At 42.4% G+C, this 24,292-nt stretch overlaps 1 long non-coding RNA gene across 1 annotated transcript; it reads right to left on the reverse strand.

The window, feature by feature from the left end:
* Positions 1–1,701: 1,701 nt before the first annotated feature.
* On the reverse strand, positions 1,702–23,097 carry LOC107129929 (uncharacterized). The gene is made up of 3 exons (XR_006698690.2): positions 19,560–23,097; positions 9,943–10,062; positions 1,702–3,247 (listed from the first exon to the last, which is right to left on the reverse strand). It is a non-coding gene; the product is annotated as an uncharacterized lncRNA (long non-coding RNA).
* Between the last annotated feature and the right edge of the window lie 1,195 nt (positions 23,098–24,292).

The raw sequence follows: 24,292 nt of genomic DNA on the forward strand, positions 1-24,292 counted from the left end.
CACCATCCCCGCACCCATCCAGGAGAGATAATATTTACATACTCAACATTCTACCAGGGGGAAGCAAAGATAAGGTAGACTGTGACTTACACCCAGTTTCCTGACCTATCTGTTGTAACTGTACACCATCTCAGTAAAATGTATTGGAATATAAGTGGGCAGACTCCTCGGAGTCATCTTCTCGAGGTTATTACAGCATTACTGGACTCTATACTGCCAGGTGGATATTACACTTCTCCAAGGACTATCTCTAAATATGGTGGCTGGAACTAAAACTTCTGAGTACTACACTGCTATTAATGCAGGCTAATATTTCCTTAGCTTACTTGTAGCTACATTGTAACTAATATTTTATTTGTATTAAACAAACACTATGTACTGGGCAGTTCGCTAGATCCTAGGGACTTAAACAAAGGAACATGGTTCTGCCTTCTAATAGGAGACAAAGCAATGTTATAGGTGCTATAATAAAAACACAAGTCTAGACAATGTAGTGAGATTCTGTCTTTACAAAAAAAATAAAAATAAATTCAAAATTAGCTGGGTCTGGTGGTTCTCACCTATAGTCCTAGATCCTTTGGAGGCTGAGGTGTGAGGATCAGTTGAGCTCAGGAGGTACAGGCTGCAGTGAGCTATGATTATGCCACTGTACTCCAGCCTGGGTGACAGAGCAAAACGCTATCTCTTAAAAAATAAACAAAATAAAACGCATATATGGTGCTAAAGGCCATCATGAGAGATCAGTATAACCTTTATCTGTGGAGGTCTGCCAAAGCTTTAATCTGTATATGTTTATGGTGAAGTATTAAGAGATGATGTATTCTACACACAAAAGGGAGGCCACCCAGGCACAGTGTCTCACACCTGTAATCCCAACACTTTGGGAGGCCGAGGCAGGAGGATCACTTGAGCTCAGGAGTTTGAGACCAGCCTGGGCAACATTATGAGACCTCATCTCTACAAAAAATCAGCCAGGCGTCGGGGTGCATGCCTGTAGTCCCAGCTACTCAGGAGGCTGAGGTGAGAAAATCATCTGAGCCCAGGAGGTCAAGGCTGCAGTGTGTCGTGTTCATGCCACTGCACTCCAGCCTGAGTGACAAAGTGAGACCCTGTCTCAAAAATATAAAAATAAAAAAGTAAAGAAGGCCAGGCGCAGTGGCTCACACCTGTAATCCTAACACTTTGGGTGGCCGAGGCAGGTGGATTGCCTGAGCTCAGGAGTTGGAGCAGCCTGGGCAACATGGTAAAACCCTGTCTTTACTAAAATACAAAAAATTAGCCAGGCATGGCGGTGTGCACCTGTAATCCTGCTACTCGGGAGGCTGAGACAGGAGAATCACTTGAACCTGGGAGGCAAAGGTTGCAGTGAGCCGAGATCGCGCCACTGCACTTCAGCCTAGGGGACAGAGTGAGACTCCATCTTAAAAAAAAAAAATTTTTTTTCACAGAGGGAAGTAGGCTGTTTAGGGAAGAGCTAATTGTTACAGGGGCTGGAATCTGATGTATAGAGGGACTTGTTAGAAGAAATGAGAGGTAAACCCACTAAAGTTAAACAGACCAAATCCTGAAATGCCTCATGTGCTTCTCAGTTTGGACATTATCTTATAGAGTGATAAGCTTTGGAAAGATGTGAAGTAGATTATTCACATCTACTGTGAATAATAAATTATTTTCTATTTATAATTACACTTCTTTTGTAGAAATAAATTATTTTCTCCAAAATTGGTAGCTGTGGGTACATTTGGGAAGAGAAATGAGGTGACTAAAAGTCAGGGGCAAGGGGCAGACTTTTCTCTGTATACCCTTTGTAAATTTTGATTTAGAGCCTTATGCACATATAACAGAATCAAAACTTTTAGAAAAATTTCTAAAAACTCTGACTTTATTTTGGAGGATATACATTAGAGAAGGGCAACACCAAAGTGGTAAATCAGGAAACTTGCAATCATCTAATGAAGAAATGAGGCAGTCACCACATACGAAAAGGAAAAACTCAAGACCTTTTCATAAAGTGGAATTAGAAAGGAAGGAATTGAGTGATGTGCAGAGAGAGGGAAAGGAAGGAATCTGTTTTTTTTGTTTTGTTTTGTTTTGTTTTGACGAAGTCTCACTCTGTTGCCCAGGATGGAGTGCAGTGGCACGATCTCCGCTCACTGCAAACTCCGCCTGCCAGATACACGAGATTCTCCTGCCTCAGCCTCCCAAGTAGCTGGGATTACAGGCGCCCGCCACCACGCCCAGCTAATTTTTTGTATTTTTAGTAGAGACGGGGTTTCACTGTCTTCGCCAGGATGGTCTCGAACTACTGAACTCGTGGTCCACCTGCCTCGGCCTCCCAAAGTGCTAGGATTACAGGTGTAAGCCACCGTGCCCATCCAGGAAGGAATCTTAATTACCTCCCAGGATTCTGGTAGGATTTTAGAGGAATGGGTGTTCAACTGAAATTATGAATATTTGTAACATTAAGACATCAAAGAGGCCGGGTTTGGTGGCTCACACCTGTAATCTCAGCACTTTGGGAGGCCGAGGCAGGCGGATCATGAGGTCAGGAGATCAAGACCATCCTGGCTAACATGGTGAAACCCCGTCTCTAAAAAAAATACAAAAAATTATCCAGGCATCGTGGCACACACCTGTAGTCCCAGCTACTTGGGAGGCTGAGGTAGGAGAATCGCTTGAACCCAGAAAGTGGAGGTTGCAGTGAGCTGAGATCGTGCCACTGCACTCCAGCCTGGGTGACAGAGCAACACTCCATCTCAAAAAAAAAAAAAAAAAAAAAAAAAAATCAAAGAGACATTCAGGTAAAGAGGTAAAAATATCCATGATGATACCGGTCATGCAGGTCTATAGGTCCAAAGATAAGGCAGTCTAATGGTTAACAATGTGTTATATATTTCAAAATAGCTTAAAGAGATCATCTGAAATGTTTACAACACATAGAAATAATAAATACTCAAAATGCTAGCTATCCTAAATACCCTGAGTTGATCGTTACATATTCTATGCATGCAACAAAATATCGTATGTATCCCACAAATATGTAGAAATATTATATATCAATAAAATACTTATTAATTTCTTTTAAAAGTCAGTCCAGTGTTACAGATCGTTTGTCATCACCGAACAGATGGCAGATGAAGTAGAGCAGTGAATATGGATGCAATTTCTCCAGTTTATAAAGGGATCCAAGGACAAAGCACTTACTTAGAAAACATGGATAATTAAAGGATCCAGAAGCAATACAAACCTGTGGAAGAGACAGAACAGCAGTCCATTTATATTAGAAGCTCCCCAAGAAGTTACAGTGATTAAAATTAGCTTGTAGAAAATTGTCTCCCCTTAGCTATGATAGATGGTTTCTAGACCCTGGTTTAGAAAGAGACAGGCTTTTGGTTTGTTGCCCAGGCTGCAGTGCAGTGGTGTGATCATGGCTCACTGCGGCCTCAGCCTCGGGACTCAAGGGATCCTCTCATGTCAGCCTTCTGAGTAGCTGGGACCACAGGCATGTGCCACCACGCCCAGCTTATTTCTTAAATTTTTTGTAGAGATGGGGTCTTGGTGTGTTCCCCAGGCTGGTCTTCAACTCCTGGGCTAAAGGAATTCTGCCTCAGCCTCTTAAAGTGCTGGGTACAGGTGTGAGCCACCACACTGCGTCTTGAAATTATTTTAGGCTAAGATATTTGCAATCCCTTCATAGTGATGAATTTTAAGCTCAATTGCCCTTGTAGAACAGGCCCAGACCTGTTTTTTGTTTTTTGTGTGCTTTTTTTGAGACGGAGTTTTGCTCGGTCGCCCAGGCTGGAGAGCAGTGACATGATCTTGGCTAGCTACGACCTCCATCTCCCGATTTCAAGCGATTCTCCTGCCTCAGCCTCCCCAAGTAGCTGGGACTACAGGCGCGCACTACCATGCCTGGCTAATTTTTGTATTTTTAGTAGAGACGGGGTTTCACTATGTTGGTCAGGCTGGTCTTGAACACCTGACCTCGTGATCCACCCGTCTCGGCCTCCCAAAGTGCTGGGATTACAGGCATGAGCCACACAGTTTTCCCAGAACTGTCTTCTAGGGAAAATTTTTGCACTGTTCACAAGGACTCTGTTGGCCCATCTCCATGTGGATGTGGTTGGTTAGTCCTGGTTGGATTCCTTAGTGTTAACAAGAAGATATCAACCCTGTCCACCCCTCAGTTGACTTGCTGATTATCAGATGTATGGATCTATACATAATCAGCAGTACAAAGTATATATATTTACCAAAAGACGTAACTCTAAATTCTTTGGTGCCCTATTCTTATCAGCTAAGAGAAGCTATATCCTCGGATGGGCACCTGAAGAATATGTTGATAGTCTAAACTGTACCCTTGGATCATTTGAGACCATCAGCAAGGGAGAGTAATTTGTCCTGTTTTTTGGTCACTGTTAAAATTGCTTTTACTGAATTATACTTTGGTACTACAAAGAGCCGATAAACATGTAGATGCCTTTAGTAAGCTAATTATTCGACTCTCCATTCAAACCAGGAATTTGGTCTCCTTCAAAACAAAATTATTTAAAATCTATCCAACATTAACCGGGCATGGTGGCTCACACCTGTAATCCCAGCACTTTGGGAGGCCAAGGCAGGCGGATCACGAGGTCAGGAGATCAAGACCATCCTGGCTAACATGGTGAAACCCCATCTCTACTAAAAATACAAAAAATTAGCTGGGCGTGGTGGTGGGCGCCTGTAGTCCCAGCTACTCGGGAGGCTGAGGCAGGAGAATCGCTTGAACCCGGGAGGCAGAGATTGCAGTGAGCTGAGATCATGCCATTGCACTCCAGCCTGGGCTACACAGTGAGACTCCATCTCAAAAAAATAAAAAATAAAATAAATAAAAAATAAAAAAAACTATCCAACATTTATTTAAGTGGAAAGACAGAGAAAGAGGACTGCTGAATCAGTGCCCCAGTGAACAAAGACCTTGTGGTAACCAGACCCTGACTTCTTAGACAGCAGTTAACAGGCCATCTAAGTGTGTTTGTGGGTCGGGGAGTTTTATCCGCCCCGACCAAGTGGATTGTCAAAGTTGTTCTGTTTAGCCACATCCCTCTTAGAAGAGCTCAGGCAATTACGAAGCTCAGGTAAATAGAAATTCTAGTGATGCTTTCAACCCTCGGGGTTGGGGGGCGCAGTGGGGCAGTGTATAATATCACTTATAGATTACCTCCTGTGCAGCCGGCCCAGCTTAGCTCCCTCCAACCTTGAGCTGCTGCCCTCTAGCCTCAGGCCCTGGGGGATGCTCTAAGAAACAAATCTGCAAAGCTTTTTCAATTCAGCTGACTCACAATGACAGCTAACTCTAACAAAGATGTAGTCTCTTAAAGGCATACATTTTAGTCTTCTAACCTCATGCCTTGATTTATCTTACTTTCCTTCCCCTAAGATCCTTATTTACTTGTTTATTTATTACTTACTTTGCTGGATATTATTCTCTAAGCTTCCCAAATGCTTTTTGGTTTGTTTTGTTTTGTTTTTTGGGGATGGAGTTTCACTCTGTCACCCAGGCTGGAGTGCAATGGCACGATTCCAGCTCACTCCAACCTCTGCCTCCCAGGCTCGAGTGATCCTTCCACCTCAGCCTCCCAAGTGGCTGGGACCACAGATGCATGCCACCATGACTGGCTATGATCTTTGGTAGAGATGGGGTTTCACCCCATTGACCAGACTGGTCTTGAACTCCTGACCTCAGGTGATCCGCCTGCCTCGGCTACCCAAAGTACTGGGATTACAGGCGAGAGCCACCGCGCCCGGCCTTCCCAAATGCTTTTTGAAAATAGACTTTATTTTTCAGAACAGCTTTAGATTTACAGAAAAGTTGTTAAACTAATACAGAGTTATCATATGCCCTACACGCAGTTTTCTCTATTGTCAACACCTTACATCGCGTGGTACATTTGTTATGATTTATGAACCAATCAATGTTGATATATTATGAGTAACTAAAGTCTTCACTTTATTCCAACTTCCTTAGTTTTTACCTAAGGTCCCTTTTTTGTTCTAGGATCCCATCCAGGATACTTTATGTATTTATTTATTTATTTTTTAGAATGGAGTCTCGCTCTGTCACCCAGGTTGGAGTGCAGTGCTGGGATCTCAGCTCACTGCCACTTCCGCCTCCTGGGTTCAAGTGATTCTTGTGACTCAGCCTCCCAAGTAGCTGAGACTACAGGTGTGTGCCACCTGTAGCAGTGCTAATTTTTATATTTTTAATAAAGACGGGGTTTCGCCATGTTGGCCAGGCTAGTCTCGAACTCCTGACCTTGTGGATCCACGTGCCTTGGCCTCCCAAAGTGCTGGGATTACAGACATGAGCCACTGCTCTGAGCCTTGTCTTATATTTAGATGTTATGGATTGAATGTTTGTGTCCCTCCCAAAATTCATATATTGAAATTCTAATTCTCCATGTGATTATATTATTAGGAGGCGTGCCTTTGAGAGGTAATTAGGTCATGAAGGTAGAGCCGTCATAAATGAAAGCGACTCCAGAGAACTGTCTGGCTCTTTCCTTCCACCACCTGAGAGTATGACAAGAAGTCAGCAGTCTGCAAACTCAAAGGAGGCCTGCATCAGAACCCAACCGTACTGGCACCCTGATCTCAAGCTTCCAGCCTCCATTACTGTGAGAAATTCCTGTTGTTTATAAAGCCACCCAGTCTATGGTATTCTGTTATAGCAACTGAATGAGATAGGGGAAAAAAACAAAAAACAGACCAAAAAAACACTTTTTTATAGTTTCAAACACCACTCAATACAATACTTTTGACACCAGATCTCCAGCAGACACCAACTGCATGTCCTGTAATTCCATTCTGACTTATTTCTATCTCTGTCTACTTAGAGGTAATGCCAGATCCCATAGGTTAAGGGTTCAGTCTTGAAAGACTCTCCACCCCCACAACTCCAGGTTGTGACTTGTGTATGTTTCTGTCCAACTAGGTATAAATCAGAGGTTCCCACAACCGCCTCCTTGGGTTCTTTTAATTTGTAAAGCACTCACAGAACCCAGAGAAACAGTTTACTTCTGTTTACTGGTTTATTATAAAGGGTATTATTACAAAGGATACAGATGAACAGCTGGATGGAAGACATTCATAGGGCAAAGCATCTGGGAAGGGGCATGGAATTTCCATGCCCTCTCAAGGCACGCCGCCCCCAGGAACCTCCACATATCCAGCAATCCAGAAGTTCTCCAAACGCTGTCCTTATGGATTTTTATGGAAGATCCATTAAATAGGCATGAGTGATTACATCATTGGCCATTGGTAATAAACTCAACCTTTAGCCCCTCTCCCCTCTCCAGAGATTGGGAGGTAAGACAGAAAAGTTTCAATCCTCTAATTACATAGTTGGCTCCCTTGGTACCCACCCTCCATCCTGAAGGCTGTCCATGAGCCCATCGAAAGCTGCCTTATCAGAACAAAAAATGTTCCTATCACCTAGGAAATTCCAAGAGATTTAGGAGCTCCGTGTCAGGAAATGAAGACGAAGACCAAATATTAGAAGAAAAGATTTACCTGGTACCCCTGTTTATGAGTGCTTTAGGAACCAGTGGCAGAGACCAAATATATATATACACACATACATACATATATATACATACATATATACACATATATACACATATATGTATGTATACATACATATATACATATGTGTGTGTGTATATATACCAGTAAACATAAGTAAACTGTTTCTCTGGGTTCTGTGAGTGCTTTACAAATTAATTATTTGGAATTCTTCGTGGAAGATTTGTCTCTTCTTTTCAATTTATGTATTCAGTGAGTCATTTATTTATAGCAGTGTGGACTCATGGGCTTATTTTATGCACTGGATTATAAACTAATGTCAATTTATCTTATTGCTCAGGTTATTCCAGCTTTAGTCCTTGGGTGCTCTTTCAGTTGGCTCCTGTATCCGTTTGATATACCTCCATCAACATAGTTTGTATTGTTTCTTTGTTTAGCACTTTCTTACTTTCTGCCACTACAAGATGCTCCAGACCCATTTTGTATATCCCCTGCTCTAGTTTTAGAATCAGCCATTTCTCCAAGGGGTCCTGATTACTTTTATTGGAGAATGGTAGTAGAAACCAAGATTCAGCGCTATCTTTGCTCATTGTTTCTGGGGTGCTGTGGCATCTAGATCCTATCTGCTGACAGAGCAAAGAAATAGATGTGTGTGTATTAACCAATAAAAATACCCATATTTCTAAATATTTCCACATGTGGAACCATCCTGTCTTAATATGATTGAGCTGCTACAACAAAACACTATAAACTGGGTAGCTTATAGACAACAGAAATTTATTTCTCACATTTCTGAAGGCTGGAAGTCCCAGATAAAGGTGCTGACAGATTTGGTGTCTATTGGGGGCCTGTTTCCCGGTTCACAGATTGTGCATTCTTGCTTTGTCCTCACATGGTAGAAGGGGTAAGGCAGCTCTCTGGCTATAAGGGCACTGATCCCACTCATGAAGACTTTAACCTTATAACATAATCACCTCTCAGGGCCCCACTTCCTAATACTATCACATTGGTGATTAACATATAAGGTTTGGGGGGACACAAACATTCAGACCATAGCACATCCTTATATATGTTAAGCTAAACGTGACTTCACACTGATCCATACAAGCAATTCTAATCCACTACCCTATGGATTGTTCTAGCCTCCTACCTTTGCTTATCTATAAACTCCCACTCCAAGAGTAAGGAAGCTAACTTCCATAATCTACTATCCATTTACCTAATTGTTCAAGTGTACATTTATACAAATATGCAAATTGTTAACCTTTATCCTTGTCAATATCAATTTTTTTTATCATCTTGTTAATTCCAGTGCTTTTGTGCAATTCCTTTTGCGTTTAATCTTACAGACTCCACTGATTTCCAAGGGTAATTTTAGACTCTACCGTTTCCCTAGATAAGCAAGTATTTCCTCCACTCTTTTCTTTCCTTCCTTCCTTCCTTCCTTCCTTTCTTTCTTTCTTTTCCTCTTTCTTTCTTTCATTCTTTCGTTCTTTTCTTTTTCTTTCTTTCTTTTTGTTTTTTGTTTTTTGGGTTTTTTTTTTTTTTTTTGGAAAGACTAGGTCTCACTATGTCCCCCCAGCTGGAGTGCAGTGGCACAATGTTGGCTCACTGCAACCTCCACCTCCTGGGTTCAAGCCACCTTCCCATCTCAGCCTCCAGAGTAGCTGGGGCTACAGGCACACGCCACCACACCTGACTATTTTTTTGTATTTTTTGTAGAGATGAGGTTTCACTGTGTTGCCAAGGCTGGTCTCGAACTCCTAGGTTCAAGTGATCCACCCACCTCAGCCTCCCAAAGTGCTGGGATTTCAGGCGTGAGCCACCATGCCTGGCCATCCTCCACTTTTTTTTTTTGAGACAGAGTTTTGCTCTTGTTACCCAGGCAGGAGTGCAATGACACAATCTCGGCTCACCCTGCAAACTCCACCTCCAGGGTTCAAGCAATTCTCCTGCCTCAGCCTCCCGAGTAGCTGGGATTACAGGCATGCACCATCACCCCCAGCTAATTTTGTATTTTTAGTAGAGACGGGGTTTCTCCATGTTGGTCAGGCTGGTCTCAAACTCCCGACCTCAGGTGATCCGCCCGCCTCAGCCTCCCAAAGTGCTGGGATTACAGGTGTGAGCCACCGTGCCTGGCCCATCCTCCACTCTTTTCAGTGAGGTTGTTTCATACCTGTATCATACCAGATAGGTCATGTTGTCACAATCTGCATTCCATCTGAGATTTCCCCCAATCTCTGTTTTAATCACTTGCTATTCTCCCTGTTGGTGAGGGAGGGATTTGTACCCTAGGGTAATGGGGATGACCGAACACATAACACCCAACACAGAACAGATGATGTGAACAGCAGTCTATTAGTTACATATACTCACAGCCTGGAAAAGAATACTGCATACCACTCAGGGCCACACTCTGCATTCAGGAGCAGAATTAACAATCAAGCTGTGGGAGGCAGGCTCTGTGGTATCAAGAGGATGTGGTGCTCCTGGTTCCTGTGGAGGATGTAATTGGTTGTTTGAGTAATTCCAAGAGCTGGCAGGAAACTGAAACCCGCTCCTCAGGGATTAGCAGGAACTTTGCCTGGTCCATTTGACAAAGAGGGTTGTTTGGCTGGGGGAGCTTACACATGGGAGCAGAGTGGGGAGGAGAACTTAACACTAGGCAATTCAAGGCCCTCCCAGTTTTACCAGATGTCAAGACAACACGTAATATTGAGCCTTAATTTTAGGCCTTACATCACAACCACAACCTCCAAAATGTTTTATGGGGTGTTTTGTTTTGTTTTTTAGACAGGGTCTCACTGTGTAGCCCTGACTAGAGTGTAGCGACATGATCACGGCTCACTACAGTCTCAATCTCTCGGGCTCATCTGATCCTCCCAGTTCAGCCTCCTGAGTAGCTGGGACTACAGGAACACACCACCATGCCCGGCTCATTTGTTGTATGTTTTGTAGAGACACGGTTTCACCATTTTGCCCAGGCTGGTCTTGAACTCCTGGGCTCAAGCGATTTGCCCACTTCAGTCTCCCAAAGTGCTGAGATTACAGGCATGAGCCACCACGCCCAGCCCAAAATGATTTTTTTTAAGGATGTGCATACTTTAAGGTTCACTTTGTGCTATAAAGTTCTGTAGGTTTTGACAACCGTATAATGTCATATATCCACTATTACAGTATCATATAGAATAGCTTCATCACCTTAAAATAATAATCCCCTGTGCTTTACCTATTTAACCCTTCACCTCTTTTTACTATCTCTATAGTTTGCCTTTTTCAGAATGTCATATAATTGGACTCATACAGTATATAGTCTTTTCAGACTGGCTTATTTCCCTTAGCAATGTGCATTTAAGGATCATCCATATCTTTTCTGACAGCCTCAGATGCTTTTGCAATAATCAAAATATAAGATATAAAAACATTTAAGCAAGATTGGTCTCCACTTGAATATATTTTTTCAAACACTTGAAAATAGTTTATACTTTTTAAAGGAATCTTACAATAGTGTAGTTTTGTCAAATATTACATTACATGTATATTTCTCTTTTTTGAGACGGAGTCTCGCTCTGTCATCAGGCTGGAGTGCAGTGGCATGATTTCGGCTCATTGCAACTTCTACTTCCCAGGTTCAAGTGATTCTCATGCCTCAGCCTCCCGAGTAGCTGGGACTACAGGCAAGAGCCACCACACCTGCCTAATTTTTTTGTATTTTTAGCAGAGATAGGGTTTCACCATCTTGGCCAGGATGGTCTTGATCTCTTGACGTCGTGATCTGCCTGCCTCAGCCTTCCAAAGTACTGGGATTATAGGTGTGAGCCACAGCACCCAGCCCATTAACTGTATATTTCAAGATAAAATACTCCAAAGAACTAAGCAATTATATAGCTTTGGTGGTTTCAGTAATTAATAATGAAAGAAAGAAAAGATAAAGACCTAATTATTTTTCTTTTTCTGTAAACGGCCGGGCGCGGTGGCTCAAGCCTGTAATCCCAGCACTTTGGGAGGCCGAGACGGGCAGATCACGAGGTCAGGAGATCGAGACCATCGTGGCTAACACGGTGAAACCCCGTCTCTACTAAAAAACACAAAAAACTAGCCGGGCGAGGTGGCGGGCGCCTGTAGTCCCAGCTACTCGGGAGGCTGAGGCAGGAGAATGGCGTAAACCCGGGAGGCGGAGCTTGCAGTGAGCCGAGATCCGGCCACTGCTCTTCAGCCTGGGCGACAGAGCGAGACTCCGTCTCAAAAAAAAAAAAAAAAAAAAGAACATTATTCCTTATGTAATGCTATGGTGTGATGTTTGCATCCTGCCAAAATTCACATGTTGAAACCTAACCCTCAATGATATTAACAGGTGGGACCTTTGGGAGGTGATTAGATCATGAGAACTTTGCTCTTGTGAATGGGATTTAATGGCCTTATTAAAATGGCCCCAGAGAGCTGCTTTTCCCTTCTGTTACATGAGGATAGCAAGAAGGCGGCACCATCTTTGAAGTAGAGAGCCCTTACCAGACACCAAGCCTGTCTGTGCCTTGATATTGATTCACAGCCTCTAGAACTGTGAGCTATACATTTCTATTGTTTATACATTATCCAGCCTAAGACCTTTTGTTATAGCAGCCCAAACAAATTAAGACGCATACATAATCAGTACATGGAATTACTAATTTAATTCTCTCAGTCTTTGTATCTGTTGTTTCTCTTACACAGAGTAAAACAATTAAATTCAAATATATCATGAAATGTGTTGAGATTTTAATTTCAGAAATTAAGTTGGTTTTGCAAGGGAATTTCGCTTTCTTTCTGTTAGGAATTTGTTCAGATATACTTTATTTTTTCTGAAATGGGTCTTGATTGCTTAACTAAGAAATTTTAACACAGAGGATCTTCTAGGTGCTTCATTGGATTACATACACTATAATTGGCCTTTACTAAAAACTTTTTTTTTTTGGTCTGGAATTAAGACTTTATCATGTTTTTTACTTGCTTAGACTTCTATGTACTTATTATTAATTCAACACAAACTCTCTACCAATTGTCTGAAATATTTCAAGACATTGAAATGCATACAGTGTATTATCAGTTTCATCTTGAACACAGCTATCCTGGAGCTTTCTTACCTGCTTCAGTTGTTTGCCTCCTACTCCCATCTCACAGTTATCATCCAACATTCTTCCTTCAACACCATCCTGGATACGCCCTTTCTCCTTCTCTTGTGTTGGATTTATTGTTTTCTGTATGCCAAAGTTTTCCTTTTGTGTGTTTTTCTTTTTCTTTTTTTTTCCTCCCTAGTTTTAGGAGAAATGTGTCCCACAAGTAGTTTCATGAGAAAGGCTCAGGGAAGCACATTTTTCTGAGACTATATTTGTTGGAAATCTTTATTCTATTCTTACACTTTATAGTTTGGCTGGATATGTACAGGGTTTTAAGTTGGAAAACATTTCCTTCAAAATTTTGAAGGTATTGCTCCATCATCTTCTAATTTCTCTTATTCTTTCTTTTCAAAGACAAGTTTACTAAAGTATAATTTACATACAGTAAAATTCACCCAGCCAGGCGTGGTGGCTCATGCCTGTAATCCCAGCACTTTGGGAGGCCAAGGTGGGCAGATCACGAGGTCAGGAGTTCAAGACCAGCCTGGCCAACACAGTGAAATCCCCTCTCTACTAAAAATAGAAAAACTTAGCCGGGCGTGGTGGCAGCCTCCCAGCTACTTGGGAGGCTGAGGCAGCAGAACTGCTTGAACCCAGGAGGCAGAGGTTGCAGTGAGCTGATATTGCACATTGCACAGCCTGGGCGAGACTCTATCTCCAAAAAAAATGCGAGACTCCATCTCCAAAAAAAAAAAAAAAATTAGTCAAATTCACCTTTTCTAGGTGTAGAGTTTTATATATAGATATATGTATGTATACATATGTGTGCATATATATGTGTGTGTATATATGTGTATATGTGTGTGTGTGTGTGTGTGTGTGTATATATATATATATTTTTTTTCTTTAAGTAAAGACAGAGTCTCACCATGTTGCTCAGGCTTGTCTCGAACTCCTGAGCACAAGTAATCCTCCTGCCTTGGCCTCCCTGCTAGGATTACAGATGCAAGCCACCCTGCCTGGCCTAAGTATACAGTTCTACGAGTTTTGAAAAATGTATATAGTTGTGGCCAGGTGCAGTGGCTCATGCCTGTAATCCCAGCACTTTTGAGGCCAAGGCGGGCAGATCACCTGAGGTCAGGAGTTCGAGACCAGCCTGACCAACATGGAGAAACCCCCCTCTTCTACTAAAAATACAAAATTAGCCAGATGTGGTGGCACATGCCTGCAATCCCAGCTACTAGGGAGGCTGAGGCAGGAGAATCACTTGAACTCGGGAGGTGGAGGTTACAGTGAGCCAAGATTGCGCCATTGCACTCCAGCCTGGGCAACAAGAGCGAAACTCCATCTCCAAAAAAAAAAAAAAAAAAAAAAAAAAAGAAAAGAAACTGTATATAGTTGTGTAAATACCACGATAAAGATATAAAATACCTCCATCATCCAAAAATATTCCCTTATGCCTTTTGACTTCTGTCCCTATAGTTTTGCCTTCTTCAGAATGTCATATAAAGAGAATTGTGGCCAGGTACAGTGGCTCATGCCTGTAATCCCAGCATTTTGGGAGGCCAAGGCAGGTGGTCCATTAGATGTCAAGAATGCAAGACCAAGCTGGGTGTGGTGGCTCACACCTGTAATCCCAGCACTTTGGGAGGCCAAGGAGGGCAGATCAACGAAGGTCAGGAGTTGGAGACCAGCCTGGCCAACATGGCGAAATCCTGTTTCTACTAAAAATACAAAAATTAGCCGGACCTGGTCGTGGGTGCCTGTAATCCTAGCTACTAGGGAGGCTGAGGCAGGAGAATTGCTTGAACCCAGGAGGCAGAAGTTGCAATGAGCGAGATCATACCATTGCACTCCAGCCTGGGCAACAGAGCGAGACTCCATCTCAAAAAAAAAAAAAAAAAAAACAAAGAGTTCAAGACCAGCCTGGCCAATATGGTGAAACCCTGTCTCTGCTAAAAATACAAAAATTAGGCGGGCGTGGAGCTGAGCACCTATAATCCCAGATGCTCCAGAGGCTGAGACAGGAGAATTGCTTGAACCCAGAAGGCAGCGGCTTCAGTGAGTCGAGACCTCGCTACTGCACTCTAGCCTGGGAGACAGAGCAAGACTCTGTCTGAAAAAGAAAAAAAGGACCTGTATAGTGTGTAGCCCTTTGTATCCAACCCCTTTCACTTAGTATAATCCTTTTGTTTTGAGACTCATCCATATTGTGTTGCGTGTATCAGTAGTTCATTTATTTTTATTGATGAATAGTATTCCATTGTATGCATATACCAAAACTTATTTGTCCATTCTCTACTTATAATGTTTAAGTTGTTTCCAGTTCTTGGAGCAGGAATAGTCTGCTATAAACATTCACACACAAAACTCTGTGTTTTCATTTTTCTTGAGTAAATATAGTTAAGACTGGGATTGCTGAGGTTGTATAGTAAATGTATTGTTCACTTTATAAGAAACAGCCACATTTAAATAATTTCTATTTCAATAGTTTTTGGGGTCTAGGTGGTTTCTGGTTACATGGATACGTTCTTTAGTGGTGATTTCTGAAACTTTAGCGCACCCATCACCCAATCAGTGGACAGCGTACCCAGTGTGTAGTCTTTTATACCTAATTTTCCTCCTGAACTTCCCTAATAAGTCCCCAAAGTCCATCACATCATTCTTATGCGTTTGCATCCTCATAGATTAGCTCCCACTTATAAGTGAGAACATATATTTGGTTTTTCCTTCCTGAGTTACTTCACTTAGAATAATGGCCACTAGCTCCATCCAAATTGCTGCAAAAGACATTATTTCATTCCTTTTTATGACTGAGTAGTATTCCACTGTGTATATATAACACATTTTCTTTATCCATTCGTTCGTTGATGGGCACTTAGGTTGGTTATCTTTGCAACTGAGAATTGTGAGAAACAGCCAAATTTTTTTCAAAATGGCCATATCATTTTTCATTTCTACCAGCAAAGAATTTCTCATTGGCACTTGATATTGTCATTGTTTATTTTTTATTTTAGCCGTTCTAGTAGATGTGCAGTACTATTCCATTGTATTTCAATTTGCATTTCCCTAAGGATTAATGATGTTGAGCATCTTTGCATCTGTTTATTTGCCATGCATATTTATTATTTGATGAACTATCTTTTCAAATCTTTTGCCCATTTAAAAAAATTGGTTTTGGCCGGGCGCGATGGCTCAAGCCTGTAATCCCAGCACTTTGGGAGGCCGAGACAGGCAGATCACGAGGTCAGGAGATCGAGACCATCCTGGCTAACACGATGAAACACCATCTCTACTAAAAATACAAAAAAAAAAAAAAAATTAGCCGGGCGTGGTGATGGGCACCTATAGTCCCAACTACTCAGGAGGCTGAGGCAGGAGAATGGCATGAACCTGGGAGGCAGAGCTTGCAGTGAGCCAAGATCAAGATCATGCCACTGCACTCCAACCTGGGCCACAGAGCGAGACTCTGTCTCAAAAAAAAAAAAAAAAAGTTTTTTGTTTGTTTTTTGTTTCCTTCCTTCTTTCTCTCTCTCTCTTTCTTTCTTTTGATAGAGTCTCGCCCTGTGCAGGGGCATGATCTCCGCTCACTGCAACCTCTGCCTCCCAGGTTCAAGCGATTCTTCAGCCTCAGTCTCCTGAGTAGCTGGGACTACAGGTGCATGCCACCATGCCCGGCTAATTTTTGTGTTTTTAGTAGAGGTGGGGCTTCACCATATTGGCCAGGCTGGTCTCGAACTTCTGACCTCATTATCCGCCTGCCTTGGCCTCCCAAAGTGTTGGGATTACAGGCGTGAGCCACCACGCCCGGCCAAAAAATTTGTGTTTTTTGTTTTTTTTTTTTTGTTTTGAGACGGAGTCTAGCTCTGTCGCCCAGGGTGGAGTGCAGTGGCCCGATCTCAGCTCACTGCAAGCTCCACCTCCTGGGTTCACGCCATTCTCCTGCCTCAGCCTCCCTAGTAGCTGGGACTACAGGCGCCCGCCAACACGCCCGGCTAGTTTTTTGTATTTTTTTAATAGAGACGGGGTTTCACTGGGTTAGCCAGGATGGTCTCGATCTCCTGACCTCGTGATCTGCCCGTCTCAGCCTCCCAAAGTGCTGGGATTACAGGCTTGAGCCACCGCGCCCGGCCTAAAAATTGTTTTGTTTTAAAAAAAATCTAGTTCTTCGGAATACAAGTCGCTTGTCATATATTTATATAAATACACATCATATATGTTCAATACATATATGTATATAAATATATGTATTTATATATTTTCTCCAAACCTGTCTTTTATTTTCTTGTGTCTTTTGAAAAACAGAGGGTTTAGTTTTGATAAAGCCCAAATGTATCACTTAAAAAAATAGATATTGCTTTTTATGTCATATCTAAGAAATATTTGGCTAACCCAAAGTCACAAAGATTTTCTCCTGTTTTTCTCATAAGTTTTTAGAATTTTAGATTTTACATTTATATCATTGATCCATCCTGACTTAGTGGTACAAGTCAAGGTTTGAGAGTCTTTTAATTTTATTAAAAGCGTTCTTCCTGTTCACCTGCAGTTCCATTCAGAGATTCTACTTATTTATTTATTTATTTAACTCTGCTAAGTCTCAGAACAGAGACTCTATTTTTATTTTATCTTTGCATATGGATGTCTAGTTCTTCCAGCACCATTTGTTGAAAAAAATTATTCTTTCTTGATTGAATTACCTTGGCATCTTTGTCAAAAATCAATGACCATATATGTGTGAGCCTATATTTGGACTCTATTATGTTTCACTGATCTATTTATCTATTATTATACCAATACTCACTATCTTGACTACTGAAGCTTTAGAGTAAAGCCTTGGTTGTTTTTATTTGTTTGTTTGTTTGTTTGAAGAGCTGTTTTACTAGTTCATTAATATGTGCCATAATTTATTTAACTCAACCTCAACCTCTAGTTAGGGGATTTAGTTGTTTCTGCTTTTCTTTTTGTTTTTTTCTTTTTTCTTTTTTTTTGAGATGGAGTTTTGCTCTTGTTGCCCAGGCTGGAGTGCAATGGTATGATCTTGGCTCACTGCAACCTCCATCTCCTGGGTTCAAGCGATTCTCCTGTCTCGGCCTCCTGAGTAGCTGGGATTACAGGTGCCCACCACTACGGCCAGCTAATTTTGGGTGTTTTTAGTAGAGAGGGAGTTTCACCACATTGGCCAGTCTGGACTCCTGACCTCAGGTTATCCACCCACCTCAGCCTCCCAAAGTGCTAGGATTACAAGTGTGAGCCACCGTGCCTGGCCTTCAGTTTTCACTTTTGTTGCCCAGGCTGGAGTGCAATGGAGGTGCGATCTCAGCTCACTGCAGCTCTGCCTCCTGGGTTCAAGCAATTGTCCTGCTTCAGCCTCCCAAGTAGCGGGGATTACAGGTGCCTGCTAACATGCCCAGCTAATTTGTTGTATTTTTAGTAGAGATGTGGGTTTTCACCATGTTGGGTAGGCTGGTCTTCTAGTGATCTACCCACCTCAGCCTCCCAAAGTTCTGGGATTACAGGCATGAGCTACACCCTGCCAGTTGTTTCTACTTTTCTACTTTCTTTTTCTTTCTTTTCTTTTCTTTTTTTTTTTTTTGTGAGACAGAATCTCACTCTGTCACCCAGGTTGGAGTGCAGTGGCATGCTCATGGCTGCAGCCTCAACCTCCTGGGCTCAAGCAATCCTCTCACCTCAGCCTCCCTGGTAGCTGGGGCTGCAGGTATGTGCTATGATGCCTGGCTAAATTTTGTGTTTTTTGTGGAGATGGGGTTTCATCATGTTCAGGCTGGTCTTGAACTTCTGGGTTCAAGCAATCTGTCCACCTTGGCCTCCCATAGTGCTGGGATTATAGGCATGAGCCACCACATCCTGTAATCCCAGCACAGTTGCTCTACTTTCTTGTATTATAAATAATACAGCAACACATTTCCATGGGTAAAACATTGTGTCTTTGTGATAGTGCACATGTTTAGAGTTGGGAATGCTGGTCCAATGTTTCCCAAAATTTCCTCCTAGTTATTAGGTCTAGTTTCAGGTCCAGGCCCACTTGCATCACCTGTATCATGTAATCAACCAAGTTGTGGGTGGCTGTGTTCTAAGGCACTATGTCTGATCTTAAATAGTATGCCTTAGCTGCTAGCTCTATGTTAAAGATTCCCTACTTTCTTGCCTCTTTGGTCAGTTCATGCAAGCTATAGAAAGGTACTTCCTTAACGAAACAAATATAAGATGCCCTTTTGGAGTTGAGAAAGTGTGTGTCACGTCATCACGGATAGTCTGCCTGTTTGACAATTATTTTTGATCATTAGCAAACCAATGTTCAAACAAGTTTTGATTGGGAGTGAATTAATCACTTTGCTGATTAACCACTGAGGCAAGTTGTAAAACTATTCTCAGTCTGTTTGGGCTGCTGTAACAAAATACCATAAACTGGGTAGACTGTTCTGTTAGGCTATGCTTGCATTTCTATAAATAAATACCTGAGATTGGGTAATTTATAAAGAAAAGAGGCTTCATTAGCTCATAGTTCTGCAGGCTGTACAGGAAACATGGCAACAACATCTGCTTGGCTTCTGGGGAGGCCTCAAGGAGCTTTTACTCATGGTGGAAACCAAAGCGGGAGCAGGCATCTTACATGGTAGGACAGGAGCACGCGAGAGTGGTGGAGGTGCCACATGCTTTCAAACGACCAGATTTCATGAGAATTCACTATCTAGAGGATGGTACCAAGCCATGAGGGATCCACCTCTCATGACCCAAATACCTCCCACCCAGGCCCACTTCCACCATTGGGGATTACTGTTGAACATGAAATTTGGTAGAGACATATATTCAAATGATACTATATATTCATATATATATTCAAGCTATTTCAATTATATACAAAAGAAATGTATTTCTCACAGTTCTGGAGGCTGGGAAGTCCAAGCTCAAGGCATAGGCAGATTCAGTGTCTAGTGAGGGCCATTTCTGCTTCCAGGATGGTGCCTTGAATGCTGCATCATTACAAATGCTGTGTCTTCACATGGTGGAAGCGATAGAAAGACAAAAGCGGACAAATGCTATTTCCTTATGTGATGGAAGGCTTAGGGCAAACAGGGCCACACTGGGTGTGAAGCCTGTTTTATAAAGTCCTTGTTTACATTCATGGGGACAGCCCTCATGACCTCACTACCTCCTAAAGGCTCCACCCCTCAATGCTAGAATAATGGGACATTAAGTTTCCACTTGAATTTTGGAGTGAGCTATTGTTAGAATACTTATCCCCATCAAAATGTAAGTTGAAATTTAATTGTCATTATAATGGTGTTAAGTGGGACCTTTAAGAGGTGATCCTGGCTGGGCAAGGTGGCTCACACTTGGAATCCCAGCACTTTGGGAGACTAAGGTGGGTGGATAACTTGAGGTCAGGAGTTCGAGACTAGCCTGACCAACATGGTGAAACCCCATCTCTGCAAAAAAAAAAAAAAAAATTTGCTGGGTGTGGTGGCATGTGCTGTAGTACCAGCTACTTGGGAGGCTGAGCCAGGAGAATTGTTTGAACTAGGGAGGTGGAGATTGCAGTGAGCCAAGATGACACCACTACACTCCAGCCTCGGTGACAGAGCGAGACTCCATCTCAAAAACAAACCAAAAAAGAAGAGGTGATCCTGCCCTCATGAGTGGAATTAATAAGGGTGAATTCAGCCTCCTTTTGTCTCTCTTGCCCTTCTTTCTTCTGCCATATGAAGATGCAGTAAGAAGGTCCACACCAGCTGCCTGCACCTTGATCTTAGACTTCCAGTCTCTAAAACTGTAACAGTATAAATTCCTGTTCTTTGTAAAGTACCCAGTCTCAGGTATTCTGTTATAGCAGCAAAAAACAGACTAAGACAAAGGAACACAAACATACAAACCATAGCAAGCTCTAAGCTGTATTAAAATGATATTTGGGACCAGGCGCAATGACTCACACCTGTAATCCCAGCACTTTGGGAGGCCGAGGCGGGCGGATCACCTGAAGTCAGGAGTTCGAGACCAGCCTGACCAACATGGAGAAACCCCATCTCTACTAAAAATACAAAATTAGCCGGGCGTGATGGTGTATGCTTGTAATTCTCTCTACTCGGGAGGCTGAGGCAGGAGAATCGCTTGAACCTGGGAGGCAGAGGTTGCAGGGTGAGCCGAGATCATGCCATTGCACTCTTGCCTGGGCAACAAGAGCAAAACTCCATCTCAAAAAAAAAAAAAAAAAAAAAAGATAATTGGTAAACGTCAGAAAGGGGCCTGCCATTCCTCTCATTCCTCCAGGGCTAGGCTTCTACAATGTGGGTGGCTTCTCCGGCGTTAGGCTCCTGCCATGTGCGCTGACCAGAGGCACCTCGTGACTACAAGCTTCCCAAAGAACCTTTTTGAGCAGCTTCACAGCAGAATGCTGTTGACAAGGCAGCTCCTTGGTGCCACTGGTGCTCCTTCTGGTGGTTTTCCAGAATGTCCCAGGGGCAAGACACATCATCTAGTGAGCTATGTTGCACTTTTCCTGACATCTAGATCTCAGCTCTGGGGATGAGGAAGACTCTTCTTTGGGTGCTCTATCTCAGCTCCAGGGGCAGTGGCTACTCCATTTCTGCTTTCTCTTTATTCTATAGAGTTTTCTTTAACTTTTAATACCCAGTCCCTCATTACCTGAATCCCTTAAACTTTTCATGTTCAAGTTACTGTGTTTTTTTCTTGTCACTGAACTCTGATACGCTGTTTTTATTAGATGTTTAAATGTTTTTTATTTTACATTCTGCTGCTGACCAGAGAAATGTTTAAATTTTTATACACTACATGTTATTTATATGTATGTAGTAAATTACCGTGTTTTAGTCCAATAACTAAGGTGTTTTTTGTTGTTGGTTTTTTGTTTGTTTGTTTTTTGAGACAGAGTTTTGCTCTGTCACCCAGGCTGGAGTGCAGTGGCGCGATCTCATTTCACTGCAACCTCCGCCTCCTGGGTTCAAGCAATTCTCATGCCTCAGTCTCCCGAGTAGCTGGGATTACAGCTGCTTGCCTCCACACCCAGCTAATATTTTGTATTTTTAGTAGAGATGGGGTTTCAGCATGTTGTCCTGGCTGGTCTCAAACTCCTGAGCTCAGGCAATCTGCCTGCCTTGGCCTCTCAAAGTGCTGGGACTACAGGCGTGAGCTACCATGGCTGGCCCAAGGTTTACCTATTGCAAAGAAATAAGAAAATCTTGGTTATTGGACTAACGCATGGTAGTTCACTACATACATCTAGTGCCTGTCTATGCTTGCATCGACAGATTTTCAACACTGGTCTGCACTCAAGACATTGAAAAATGCCAGAAGGCAGAATGTGATACTATCCTTAAATCTCCAGGTAGTTCATCTATTCGGACCCCAAGAGTTGTCTCTCTGACAAATATGAAATCTATTCAAATTTTAACTGTTCAAAAATGTTAAAACTTGAGGATTTTACTCCACAATATGTGCTCTTCTAGAACCTTTCCTGTGGTAGTGGGGGGATCAGAAAAGGGCAGATTTGATCTAATCACAGTTATTAGAAAATGGCTTGCTATTACCTTTTAGATGAGCTAACCCAATGCTAAAATTATTATTATTGAGACAGAATCTCACTCTGTCGCACAGGCTGGAGTGCAGTGTCAAGATCTCGGCTCACTGCAACCTCCGCCTCCCAGGTTCAAGCAGTTCTCCTGCCTCAGCCTCCTGAATAGATGGGACTATGGGGTGTGCCACCAAGCCCAGCTAATTTTTGTATTTTTTAGTAGAGACAGGGTTTCAACATATTGACCAGGGTGGTCTCGAACTCCTGACCTCATGATCTGCCTGCCTCAGCCTCCCAAAGTGCTGGGATTACAGGCGTGAGCCACCGCGCCTGGCCCAATGCTAAAATTATTATATGTATTAATGGTGTCTTAGATCTCTGTACTTTATGGCTTATAATTAGCATTGTGATTCCACATCTAGGCCATATCCTAAGTATGGATTCTATTTAAGACAAATTTGCTGCAAAATAATATTTCATTGTACAATATCTTTATTAAAGGAATGCATTCCAGCAACACTGTCACCATCTTTATTACCAAAGAAATATATCCTTTTAACAAATAATCTGTATCTTAGTTTTTTCCTTTCCAAAATAAATGGTGTATATCAACTCTCGTACGATTCTAAAAGCATTGTGCTGTGCTGCCTCACAGGGGTATGTTCCCAGAGGTTTCTCTCTAGAGCAATCCTAATAGGACAATTGTTCTCTCTGAGGCTTCTTGCTTCCCATTGCTCCTCCCTTGGGGAACTGCTGCTTCTCTGTAGTTTGCTTCCCTGTGACACAGGGACCATAGTTTCTGCTCTAATTACACCTTTTCCACTCTGAGGCAGCTGAACCATATACTACATTGCCTTAGTCCTGTTCACCCATGGTGATTCTTTTCCATTTGCCACCTCCTTAGTCACTTCGTTTTTTTGTTTTTTTGGTTTTTTTTTTTTTTTTTTTTTTTTGAGAGACAGAGTCTTGCTCTGTCGCCCGGGCTGGAGTGCAGTGACAGAATCTCGGCTCACTGCAACCTCTGCCTCCTGGGCTCAAGCAATTCTCCTGCCTCAGCCTCCCAAGTAGCTGGGATTACAGATGTGTGCCACTGCACCTGGCTAATTTTTATATTTTTAGTAGAGATGGGGTTTCGCATGTTGTCCAGGCTGGTCTCAAACTCCTGACCTCAGGTGATCTACCCACCTCAGACTCCCACAGTGTGTGGGATTACAGGTGTGAGCCACTGCGCTCAAAACGCTCCTCAGTCACTTCTAACAATTGTCCTCACTTGAGGAAGCTGGCCTTTCTCCTGTACCCTGTTTTACCAGTTGTCTTTTTAAAAAGTAACTTTCCTCCAAATAACTTACTAATTGTATTCATATAGCACTCCTCAGGAGCTCAAATAATTTTAATCATTTTTTAAGGCAAAGAAAATACTTTTTACATTTGCTAGATGTTTATTTGCAGAGCTACATAAATGTAACACCATTAGAATGGGATTCTTCCTACTTTGGGAAACTACCAAAATAGTCACACACACTCTCACACACATATACCCCAAAGAAAATATATCCAAGAACATGGTCACAGTTTTCAGTTTTTATCATTTAAAAATTTTTTTTTATATCCCAGCCCTCACATGTAAGACTGGTCAGTTTTTAGAATCCTCAGCCATATCAAGGATATAGAAGGGGTCCAGGATAGAGACCAATGAAGAAATTTCTTTGAAGAGAATTATAAGTGCTCAATTCAGCCTTCTTGGACAAAGGAGTTACTACCTTCTACTTTGAAACCCAGTGAACTTCAAGGAAACCCTTCAGAGAACTTTGAAATGTGTTTTCTACAACCATTTAGTTGGGGAGCCCAGACAGGGCTGCTGCCATGTGATCTCCCTGAACTTGTTTATTTTTTCAGGCCAGGGATGTGGGAATGTTTCCTGAGGACCAGATGTGTGACACTCAGGACAGAGTCAGCATTAAATAGCCTCAAGAAGTAAAGAAAACCTCAGGACAGAGGCTGGATACTAGGGGCTAGGAAATAATTACAGACTTTTTTTTTTTTTTTTTTGAGACAGGGACTCTCTTTGTCACCCAGGCTGGAGTGC

The sequence above is a fragment of the Macaca fascicularis genome, chromosome 6 (assembly GCF_037993035.2).
Source record: "Macaca fascicularis isolate 582-1 chromosome 6, T2T-MFA8v1.1".
Classification (NCBI taxonomy): Eukaryota; Metazoa; Chordata; class Mammalia; order Primates; family Cercopithecidae; genus Macaca; species Macaca fascicularis.